Here is a 12,643-nt window from a genome sequence, read left to right as displayed (position 1 = left end):
CTGCAAATACTTCCTCTCATTTTGTAAGTTTTCTTTTCACTCTGTTGATGGTTTCCTTTGCTGTGCAGAGCATTAAAGTTTGATGCAATCTCACTTGTCTATTTTTCCTTTGCTTGACTATGTTTTGTTGTCATATCCAAAAATCATTGCCAAGACCAGTGTCAACAAACTGTCCCCCTGTTTTATTCCAGTAGTTTCACATTTTCAGGTATTACATTTAAGTCTTAAATTCACTTTGAGTTGACTTCTGTACATGCAGTGAGAAAAGGGTCCAATTTCATTCTGTGTGTGGATATCCATTATTTTCCACACCATTTATTGAAGAGATTATCTTTTACCCATTACACAATGAGTAAACACATTACACGATTACACCTTTGTCAAAGATCAGTTGACCGTAAACGTGGATTTATTTCTAGGCTTTCTTTTCTGTTCCATCTGCCTGTATGTCTGTTTTTAATGCCAGAACCATAAGTTTTAATTACTGTAGGTTTGTAATACATTTTGAAATTGGAAAGTGTGATGCTTCTAGCTTTGTCCTGCTTGCTCAACATTGCTTAGGCTATGCAAGGTCTTTGTGGTTCCATACAAATTTTAAGGATTTTTTTTTTTTTTTTTGCCTGTAACTGTGAAAAATGTCACCAGAATTTTGATAGGAATTACATTACATCTGTGGATCACTTTGGGTAGTATGGGCACTTTAACAATATTAATTCTTCCAATCCATAAACTTGAGATATCTTCCCATTTATTTGTTTCTTCTTCAATTTATTTCATCAATGTTTCATAGTTTTCAGTGTACAGATCTTTTATTTCATTGGTTAAATGTATGCCTAAGTATTTTTTTATGCTATTGTAAAGGGAATCTTTTGTTTAATCATTGTTAGTATATAAAAAGGTGACTTTTTTTGAGACAGGGTCTCACTATGTTGCCCAGGCTGGAGTGGCACGATCACGGCCCATTGCAACCTCCACCTCCTGAGTTCAAGCAATTCTCTTGCCTTAGCCAGCTGAGTACCTGGGATTACAGGTGTGTGCCACAATGCCTGGCTAATTTTTGTATTTTTAGTACAGATGGAATTTACCCATGTTGGCCAGGCTGGTCTCAAACTCCTGAATTCAAGTGATCTGCCCACCTTGGCCTCCCAAAGTGCTGGAATTACAGGCATAAGCCACCACACTGGGCCTAAAAGGTGACTTCTTTATGTTAATTTTGTGTCCTGCAACTTTATTGAATTCACTTATTACTTCTAACATTCTTGGTGGATTATTTAAGATTTTCTTTATATAACATCATGTCATCTACAAACGGAGATCAATTTATTTCTTCTCTTCCAATTTGGATGAGTTTTATGTCTTTTTCCTGACTATCTGCTCTGGCTAGGACTTGCAATACTGTGTTGAAAAAAAGTGGTAAGAGTGGGCATTCTGGGGCTGGGCATTGTGATTCATACCTTTAATCCCAGCATTCAGGGAGGCAGAGGCAGGAGGACAGCTTGAATCCAAATGCTTAAGATCAGGCTGGGCAACATAGTGAAAGCCAATTCTCCATAAAAAGAAGATTAAAAAAAGAGTGGGCATCCTGGTGGTGTTCCTGATCTTAGAGGAAAGGTTTTTATCTTTTTACCATTGACTGTAATGTTACCTGTGGGCTTGTTATATATGGCATTTATTATGTTGAGGTACACACCATCTATACCTAATTTGTTGAAAGTTTTTATCGTGAAACGGTGTTGAATTTTTTCAAATGTTTTTTCTGTGTCTCCTGAAATGATCAAATAATTTTTTTTGGTTGTTTGGAGATGGAGTTTCATTCTGTCTCCCAGGCTGCAGTGCAGTGGCATGATCTCAGCTTACTACAACCTCTGCTCCCGGGTTCAAGTGATTCTCGTGCCTCAGCCTCCCAAGTAGCTGGGATTACAAGCCCGCACCACCTCACCCAGCTAATGTTGTATTTTTAGTAGAGATGGAGTTTGACCATGTTGGCCACGCTGGTCGCAAACTCCTGACTTCAAGTGATCAGCCCACCTCGGCCTCCCAAAGTGCTGGAATTACAGGTATGAGCCAGCACGCCTGACCCTGATCAAATGATTTTTATATTTCATTCTATTAGTATGGTGTATTGAATTTAGTGGGTTTTGTACGTTGAACCATTCACACATTCCAGGGATAAATCCCACTTGATCATCATGTGTGATCCTTTTAACATGCTGTTTGATTCCGTTTGCTAATACATTAGTGATGATTTTGCATCTATGAGATATTCATCAGAGATATCGGCTGTAATTTTCTTTTTTTAATAGTGTCCTTCTCTGGCTTTGGGGTCAGGAAAATATTGGCCTCATAAAATGAATTTGGAAATATTCTTTCCTCTACAATTTTTTTAGAAAGATTGAAGAAGCATTAGCATTAACTCTTCTTTAATGTTTGGTAGGATTCAGTAATGATGCCATCTGGTCCTGGGCTTTTATTTGTTGCGAGATTTTTGATTACTGATTTAAACTCCACACTCTTATTCTTTTCAAACTAGTCTTTGCAAATTTTCTGTTTCTTTAGTCTTTTAGTCCTTTCAGATTATCTATTTCTCTATGATTTACCCTTGGCCTTTCTATGTTTCTAGGCATTTATTTACTTATTGTAGGTTATCCATTTTGTTGGCTTATAATTGTTCACAGTTGTCTTTTATGATCCTTTGCATTATGTGGTGTCAGTTGTAATATTTCCTCTTTCATTTATAATTTTATTTATTTGAGTCTTCTTTTTTGATTGGTTAGTCTGAGTAAATGTTTGTAAATTTTATTTATCTTTTTAAAAACTGAACTTTTAGTTTTCTTGATCTTTTTTTTTTCATGTCTATTTCATTTACTTTTCCTCTATTCTTTATTATTTCTTTCTGCTCACTTTGGGGCTTCGTTTGTTCTTCTTTCTTTAGATTCTTAAGGTATACGCTTAGGTTGTTTACTTGAAGCCTTTCTTTTTCCTAAAGTAGGCTTTTATTGCTATAAACTTTCCTTTTAAAACTGCTTTTGCTGCATCTCAGTAATTTTGGTATGTTGTTTTCTAGTTTCCTTTGTCTCAACGTATTTTTAAATTTTTTTAAATTTTTTCTTTGACCCACTAATTGTTCATTAGTGAGTTGTTTAATTTCCACATATGTGTAAATTTTCTGAATTTTCTCTTTTTATTGATTCCTAGTTTTATACTATTGTGGTCAGAAAAGATAAATGATATGATTTCAATCTCCTTGTATATGTTAAGAATTGTTTTGTGGTCCAACATATTATCTGTCCTGGAAGGTATGCCCAGTGTGCTGTAGAAGAATGTCTATTATTCTACTGTTAGATAGAATTTTCAATATATGTCTTTTAGGTCCATTAGGTGTATAGTATTAATCAAATTTGCTGTTTTCTTATTGATTTTCTGTCTGGGTTACCTATTCATTGTTGAAAGTGGAGTGTTGAAGTCCCCTGCTGTTATTGTATTTTTTTCTCCCTTCAGTTCTGTTAATATTAAAAAAAAAAAAAAATTTAGATGCTAAAATATTAGATGCATCTATATTTATAGTTGTTATATCCTTTGGTAATTTGAACCCATTATCTTTATATAAGGACCTTCTTTGTCTTTTTTTACAGTTTTTTACTTAAAGTCTATTTTGCCTGATATTAGTATAGCCAATCCTGGTCTGTTTTGGTTATCATTTGCATAAAACATCTTTTTGTATTCCTTTACTTTCAGCATATGTGCATTCTTCAAGTTAAAGTGAGATTTTAATAAGCAGCACACAGTTGAATTTTGGTCTTTTATCCATTCAGCCACTCTATCTTTTGATTGGATAATCTAATCCATTTACATTTAAAGTAATTATTGATGAGTAATGACCTTCTGTTGCCATTTTGATAATTGTTTTCTGACTCTCTTGTAGTTCCTTTGTTCCTTTCTTTCTCTCTTGCTATATTCCAGGCTCCTACAAAGGTACACTCATCATCGTAAGTGACAAGACAGTGGTAAGAAAATAAGGAGAGTTTTAAGAGTTGCTTTTATTTTTTCTACTCAGCAACTATTAAGAAAGGTTTATAGAAGTATATATTGATCTCAGCTCTATGGCTTGTCCTTTTATTTACAAGGAATTTTTATTTAAAAGTGAAGTTGGTGCTAAGATGGCAGAATAATTGAATTACATATTTAGCAGATTAGTAGTTTATGAGAGCAAAACAATCCCTGGGGAGACTTTTTAAATTGATTTTAATGGCAGATTTAATGCAAAGTGGTTGCCTGAAGGAAGCAGCTGACTACAAAGCATATAATTATAGAGTTCCCATTTTACAGGTAACCTTAGAATCACACAAAAACCTGTCAGAATTTCTTCAAGACATGTAATGTGATGACAAGATTAATATTCTAGAGCTAGAAAAAGGTATTTTTATGAGAATTGTTGATCAAGTTTTTAAGGTAAGAATTTAGGACATGGCTGACCTATGAGTTTGAGAACTACTTTGAATTGTCATTTGATCTGTACTGCTTTTGTAATACATCACTTACAAACTTTTGTAAGCTGTGTTTACTCAAGCTACCACAGTTTGGGGGTAAATTAGCTACTTGTAAACAGATAAACATAATTCTTCCATGACCATTTGATTTAGGTGTTAAATGATCCACACACTCTGTGTGTGTGTGTGTGTGTGTGTGTGTGTGTGTGTGTGTGTGTTTATCCTCTGTATATATGCATTAATGAGCTGGATAACATTTTACCTCACTTTAGATTATGTAGTTTAATGATTTCCCAACTGTGTTACTAGTGTGGATTCCAAGAAGAATCCCAAGGGCAATGGTGCCTTGGAATCAGGTAACTGTGACTATGTAGGCAGGGTTGCCCAATGTGTTCTCAATACTTATTGCATTTCTGAATCAGCCTTCACTTATAAAGAGAAATCAGTTGCCAGAAAGGTTTGACATATCACTGCTTTAGTTACCCAGTGTTTCAATCTACAGATGAGGACCTAACTTCAGTTTGCTAAGGTATGCCTTGCCCAAGGGAAGAAAACTTTCCTTTTTAGGCATTCTCCAACTAGAAAGAATACTTCTAACCATCTTTAAACAAACACTTTAATAATAAGTGGACTCAGAGATTTAACTTTAATTTCATGACAAAGTAATTGAATGTATTAATCATAACGTCATTGGCTTCTAGATATTTATTTAACTTTTAAAATAGCTGTTCTTATATGAAAATTTTAAACATGCTTATCAAAGAAAGCTTTGAAACTTAGCAATTAGTTTTTAAAAATTCAGTGACTACATGTATTGTGCACATCATTTCATACACAGAATGAATCGCATTCCTATCTCTGGTCTGTTTCCAAATCCATCCATTACACCACTCCCAGAATAATACCTAAAGAAAAAGTCTGACACAGTTGCTCTGTCCTGGAAATTATCCCATAGCTTTTGGTGGCCTATAGGAAGCAGACCAAAGTCTTTAACACTGCCCGCAGTACTGTCTTTAATGTGGCTGCTCCTACATAGCTCTCCAACCTCATCTCCTGCCACTCCCATCATTGTGTTTTCTACTTAGGCTACAAAGCACCATTTATAATTTATTGTACACACTTTGCTATAATGGTTAATTGCGTAGATTCTGAATCTGGCATACTATGTTCAAATCCTTGCACTGTGACATTTGGCAAGATAGTTAACCGCTCAGTTTGAAGAGTAAATATGTCAGTATATAAAGAATGAGGAATTTCCACTTCCGGCCATACAATTTTGAAATGAGTGTTAGCGAACTTGACATCCTGCTGAAACAACTAGAAAAGTGGGGGAAATCAATTTTGAATATTGAAAACATTAGCTGCACAGAATTGTGATATCTGTGAGAAGAAAAACAAAAACAGTGATACCCATAATCACCTCAGCTTTGTGCCTGAAGACACTAAATGGACCATGGCACAAAGAGATGAAACTTAAGTAGAGCAGTATAACTTAAATCATCTTATTCTGTTGGGAAGACAAAGAATGTTGTATGAGAAGGCGAAAGTTATGAGAGACAGTGCCAGGCAGGAGGGTAAAAAACCTGAATAGGGGTCTCCTCATGTCTGTTGCTGAACATATTAATGCAAATACACAGAATGTGATTCTACAATGCTGAACTGTGAAGGAGATGAACATAAACAATTCCTAGAATAAAGGCACGGCTGGGAGATATTTGACTTCAGAGCAGACACAGTGGAAAGATTCCAGTGCCTCAGAGACCTCAGAAAATTCAAATCTTGGTAGTAGTGTTAACTTAGACCTACTTCAAAGATTAATCTAGTTCTGCCCTTGGAAGGCCTAAAATTAAACCTTGATTAGATCAATAATATTTGTAAGTTACTTAACTACCCATGGAAACGGAATAAGGAAGAGAGTAAAATTCAATCAATATGGTAAAATATCAGCCATTCAATCAATGATTACTATATGAAAGAAGAAACAGAAAAAAGGTGGCCTGTAATCAAGATAAAAATCAATTAACAGAAGGAGATCAAGAAATGACAAAAATGATAAAATTAGCAGAAAGGGGGTTTAAAACAACTATTATGAAAGTGCTTAAGAATTTAAACAAGAAAATTAGAAGAATAGAAAAGGAAGATAGGGAAAAAATCAATGGAACTTCCTGAACTAAAAAAATTACAATATCAAAATGAAAAACTAACTGGATGAAACTGACATCAAATTGAACAAGGCAGAATAAAAGAACAATGAACTTAAGTACATAGCAATATAAGCCAGAAGAGGACAAATATCAAATTATAATCTCAGGTGGTACATCAAATTATAATCTCAGGTGGTAGGAATAGAAAAACGTCTTTCAAACAATATGAATCATACAGAGGATGTTTGTGACCAAAAAGTAATAAATTAAAAATAAATAAGCAAAAAATGAAAAATTTCCAAGTTTTTAGAAATACTTCTAAATAATCTAAATACTTCTAAATAATCGATGGTCAAAGGACATATCACAAGACACTTAAAATATTTGAACTGCCCTCACTGACAGCACTCTTTCCATCTATTCCTACTAACAGTCTGTTTGAGGACATTTAAGTTTTCTCTATCATGTTCTTCAAAAATTTATTTCGGCCTGCATCCAGTGCCTGGTTCCAAAACAACTCCCAAAATTTTTCGGTGTTTGTTATAGCAGCATCAGACTTCCATGTACTAAAATTTGTATGAGTTATCTACTGCTGCATAACAATATTACCAAAAAATTAACAGCTTAAAACCATGTACATTTATTATCTCACAGTTTCTATGTGTCAGGAAACTGGATACACCTTAGCTAGTTTTATGCTGCAATCCAAGTCATTGATTGCAATGCATTTATTGCAACCAGCATGTCAGCTGGGTTGTAATCTCATCTGAGGTTCTCCTGGGGAAGAATTTGTTTCACAATTCATGCAAGTTGATGGCAGAATTCATTTCCTTTGGTTGTTAAACTGAGGATTTCAATTTCTTGCTGACTGTTGGAAACCACTCTTAGAGGCCACCCATAGTTCCTTGCTATGCAAAGTGTTTCTTTCTCAAAGTCAGTAACGGAAAGAAAGACTCCAGCATGACAAGTGCTACAATCTTTTATAACAGTCATATAATCATGTGCATGTAATTGCATATATATCATCATCTTTACTGCATTTTGTTGGATAGAAGTAAGTCACAGGTCACACCAATAATCAAGGGGAAGGGCTTACATAACAGAATGAATATATATTAATATAAATATGAATTATACACAAGGAGATAGATATATCCATTTATTTATTTAGATTTATATGCCATATTTAGACAAGTATATGTGTATGAAGATGTATATATATTATTATTATTTATTTATTTACTTATTTTTTGAGATGGAATTTTGCTCTTGTTGCCCAGGTTGGAGTGCAATGGCGCAATGTCAGCTGACAGCAACCTCTGCTTCCCAGGTTCAAGCAATTCTCCTGCCTCAGCCTCCCGAGTAGCTGGGATTACAGGCATGCGTCACCACACACTGCTAATTTTGTATTCTTAGTAGAGATGGGGTTTCTTCATGATGGCCAGGCTGGTCTCGAACTCCTGACTTCAGGCGATCTGCCTGCCTCGGTCCCCCAAAATGCTGGGCTTACAGGTGTGAGCCACTGCACCTGGCCTATTTGTATATTTAGTAATGAAAATATCTTCATAGTTATATCCTGACAAAATGCTTTATGCTTGTAATTTCAATCTGCCAAATGAAAGATTTGGGATTTTAATTGATTGGTTGATTGGTTTCACTGGTAAATACAAATGATTTAACATTATATATACATATATGTATACACACACACACACATATATATAACTGCAAAGGAATGATAATGGACTCAGGATATGATAGAATTCATTGTTAATTTATCATTTTGCCACTGGGAAATAATTGGAGGTAAGTGACTTCAATTTAGAAAAAAAAACTTTATGTGTCTGTTAGATGATATTTAATATTCTAATTAGAGAGTTTAAAGTAAAGGAGAAGCATAATTGAAGTGCAATTAAGACCAGGAAAATCAATCTCTTCATTGTAAGAGTATGAGAGGAGGTTGAGTCAGGAACCTACAAAGAGTGTTTACTAATTAGATAAGCAAATAATTGGCACGTGTTTTTTCCTCTGAATTTGTCACTTCTCCATTGGTCAAAAGATTTCAAACATGGCATGTGTGACTGTTATGCTGCTAATAACTATTCTGGAAATACTGATCTCGTTGATGAACTGGCAACTCGTTGAGTATGGTTTTGTATATCTACGTATACTATATGTTTGAGGCACCCATTACCACTTAGTCTATCAGTTCACTTTTGATATTGAATGGTGAATGAAGCTATGCAGGAAGACCTCGTCCTATGGTCTACCATTTATGATTGGACCAGAGGCAGAGTCTCACTCTGTTGCCCAGGCTGGAGTGCAGTGGCACAATCTCGGCTCACTGCAGCCTCCACCTCCCAGGTTCAAGCAATTTCCTGTCTCAGCCTCCACGTAGGTGGGATTACAGGCACCAGCCACCACGCCCGGTTAATTTCTGTATTTTCAGTAGAGGTAGGGTTTCGCCATGTTGGCCAGGTTGGTCTCAAACACTTGACCTCAGGTGATCTGCCCACCTTGGCCTCCCAAGTGCTGGAATTACAGGCCTGATCCACCACACTCTGCCTGTACAAGAATATTTTAAGTTTAACTTTGTTAGATCATTAATATAGCCATATTTTCACTTTCAATTCTCTCTCTCTCTCTTTTTATCCTCTCACACACACATGAACACACCCACCAACACACACAATTAGGAAGTGGCAAGATACACAAATTTGAGAAATATATTCATAAATATGATTTCTATAGTGCCTTGTATAGTGAGTAACAATAAATATTTGTTAAATTGATTGTTTTAAAATTTGGAAAGAGTAATTTATTTTTATTATTATGAACATTAGTTGAAGCTATTACCAAGATTTCTGAAGAACATAGGCAATATTAAAAACAAATAAATGAACAAACAATAAACTTAAAGTTATGAATCACATTGACTTGGTGATTTCAATGGTCAAATATATAAAAATCATAATTAGACTCCTTTTCCTCATTAATTAGGAAGTATGTCAGCAATTAACGTGATTATGCTGAATATTTTATAAAGTTTTCAAAGTTTTAAAACATTTTTAAAATATTTAAAATATTTTTAAAATACTTAAGTTTTAAAATATTTTCAGTTTTGAGTACACAAAAGTTGTGATTAATCATACATTTTCTATTGACCTTGCAATATATTTTTAAAGCTTTATTAAAGAATACTTTAGATGCTATAAAGTTCATTCACCGTAAGTGAAAGTCAATACATTTTTAGTAAATTTTTAGAGTTGTGTGACTATTACCAATTTCCAACATTAGAACTTTACTATCACACTAAAAAATTTCCCTCAAGCCTCTTTTCAGTCAATCTCGGCTTCTACTTCCAGCCCTAAGCAACCGTTGATCTGCTTTTTATCTTTATAAATTTACTTTTTCTGAATATTTTATGTAAATAGAATCATACAATATGTAATCTTTTGCATCTGGCTTTTTTCACTTGTCACAATGTTTTTGAAGTTTGTTTATGTTAAAACAGTGTTTTCTGTTATATCTAAGAACTCTTTGCCTAAGCCAAGGTCTTGACACTTTTCTTTAATGTTTTCATCCAGAAGTGTTATAATTTTAGCTTTTACATTTAGGTCTATAAGATCCCCGTTGACTTAATCTTTCTGCATGATATAAAGAAAATTCTTAGATGAATGTATCTATATTCAAAAAGATATAAATTTGTATTGACTTACCTTAAAATGTATTTTTATTTTTTCATTTGTATATATTCAAGGCCAGTACAGCAGAAATTCACTTAAACTAAAATAATTATAATTAAAAAAACAGTCTCGGGATGAACTGAGAAGTAGTCCTGTTGGCTTTGTACCACTCCTTATCTTTCTTATTACTTACTTTCTCCTTATTAACCTATAGGAGAAAAAGAAATCTTCTGGCAGCTTGCTGTTAGTCAAAACCAATACAGAATTTTCTTCTTCTACACTCTCTCAATAGAACATAAAGGTATGTTCTATTTTGTTTCAGTGGAATTTCCTGCTAAAGACAAAATAAAAAATTTCTGAGTACTTAGGGATATTCAGAGTACTTGCTGTCAAAATAGCTATAGGAAGGAAAACAACAGTGAAAGGACCTGGAATAATAAATATAATTGCTAATTAAAATATGTCAAAAATGCATCCAATACTAATAATCCAAGGACAATGAGAAAATTGTCCTAGAAATTATGTGACACTTATGAGATATTTTTCTCCTTGCTACTAAGTGGAGAAACATTGGAAAATTTGAGGTTATTTTTCTTTCAACTAAGACCTAAGATTAGTGCTTCTTTACATAAGCAGCTCTCCCTTCTTAGTTTATGTCTCTTTTTATACAGGAACCTATGTTGTTAGAATTAATCTGAAGAGTCAATCACCCCACCCGCTATAGCAGGAAAGAATGATTAGTAGATGGATTAATAATGGCTGTATTTACCTTTATGAGAGCTAATCATTATCATGCTGACAGGAATAAAGTCATTATTGTTCATGGATAAAAGTAAGCTATTTCAATGCCAGTGACAGTTTAGATTTACAGTAGCAGTAATATAATAAAGTACAATCAACAATTTTATTGCTACCACTCACAAAATACATTAACTGTTAACCTAAGAAAGTTTCAAGTATGTAATTGTAATCATAATTTTAACTCATGAATTTATGCATTTTTATTCCTAGATATCAGCTGGAGTTATTTTATTTAATTGAAGAAGGACACTCAGCATTTTATTACCTCTTGAAAGTCTGAATAGTAAAGTTGTATTTTCTAAAGACGATGAATTCTTATTCAGTATAGCTTGTGGCTTACAAATGATCCATTCATACCATCCACAGCTATTTAAAAACAATATGTGCCTTTGAGTTCTCTGCTACTAAATCTAGGAGACATCAGGAAGAGCAAGGTTTTCGATGCAGCTGTACAGTCTTCTTTTAGAGTGATGGTTCTCAAAGTGTGGTACCTAGACAAGCGGTATCAGCCCCATCACTGAAAGAGATCAGAAACAATGGGGGTAGGTGCCCAGCAAGCTGTGTTGTAACAAGACCTCTGAGTGATTCTGATGCTTAATAAAGTCTTAATAACTATTAATTTTAAGTTAATAATTACTGAGAAATTCTTAGTAGGCAGGCTCCTCTTTTATAATTTGTTCCATATTCTCTCAGTCCTAAATAAACCAGCTCAGCTTCCCTTGGAAGTGATTGCATCTGAGTCTGCATCCTCCATGGGGATTGAGATGGAAAAGCTCAGAGTCAGGAAGGAGTACCAAGATGCAGCTGAGGTAAAATGCTGTAATGCAGGAAGGATGATCATGTTCTAAAATGATGGCCCCTGTGGAAATCCTTGTATTGAAACAGCCATGAATTTCACAACAGTACATTTCAGAAACAGAGACCAGACAGGAAAGAAACTGGTGCTCGCAGAGGAGTAGTAGCTAAGTATTAATTAATTAGGTCAAGGTGTACTGTTCCCAAGGCCAGCTAGGATGCTTTCCAAAATGGTGGTCTAGTTGTCAGTCTCCAGAGTTTAACCCATGCTTACGAAGGGAACTGTGAGACTTTAACTTTCAGTCCCTGTCTTCTAGATTATTTTCAAACCCTCCCTTCCCACTCTGCCAGGCATACTTTGCCTTTGTTTACTTTCTAAACACTTCTACAGAAGAGTTTGAGTTATGTAATTTCTCTGTCTGAAGGCTTGCAGTGCTCTTATTTTCTCACCAGCTATTAATATGTACATTCTTGCTAACTTGACATCTGAGGCCTTCTAAAATGGATGTCAATTACCCTTCCAATGTAACCTATAACTGTTTCCCAACATGCATCCTGTATTCACAAAGTTGGATAGTTTACCCTTCCTTGAATACTCTCAATAACCTCTCCATTGTTATCCTGCCAGATTCTGTTCCCTCCAATTCTCTTCTAGATGCCTGCCACATAATACTTTTTGTAGGATGTGGTCTCACTCTCTCACTTGGACCTAATTCTCTTTGTATTTACT

General features: G+C 34.6%; 1 long non-coding RNA gene across 3 annotated transcripts in view; it reads right to left on the bottom strand.

Moving 5' to 3' along the window:
• Window positions 1-9,028: 9,028 nt before the first annotated feature.
• Window positions 9,029-12,643, bottom strand: part of LOC129059071 (uncharacterized) — a 109,683-nt gene continuing 106,068 nt past the window's right edge. Inside the window, exons 5-6 of one of the 3 annotated variants that reach the window (XR_008524745.1) lie at window positions 11,384-11,635; window positions 10,498-10,651 (exon numbers count right to left, since the gene is read on the bottom strand). This is a non-coding gene — a long non-coding RNA (uncharacterized LOC129059071). Of the gene's footprint in view, window positions 11,636-12,643 lie in introns of all 3 variants that reach the window. The other 2 variants (XR_010139882.1, XR_008524746.1) reach the window with 2 other exon arrangements.

The sequence above is a fragment of the Pongo abelii genome, chromosome 3 (assembly GCF_028885655.2).
Source record: "Pongo abelii isolate AG06213 chromosome 3, NHGRI_mPonAbe1-v2.0_pri, whole genome shotgun sequence".
In the NCBI taxonomy this organism is placed as follows: Eukaryota; Metazoa; Chordata; class Mammalia; order Primates; family Hominidae; genus Pongo; species Pongo abelii.
This window is presented reverse-complemented; position numbering and strand designations above follow the sequence as displayed.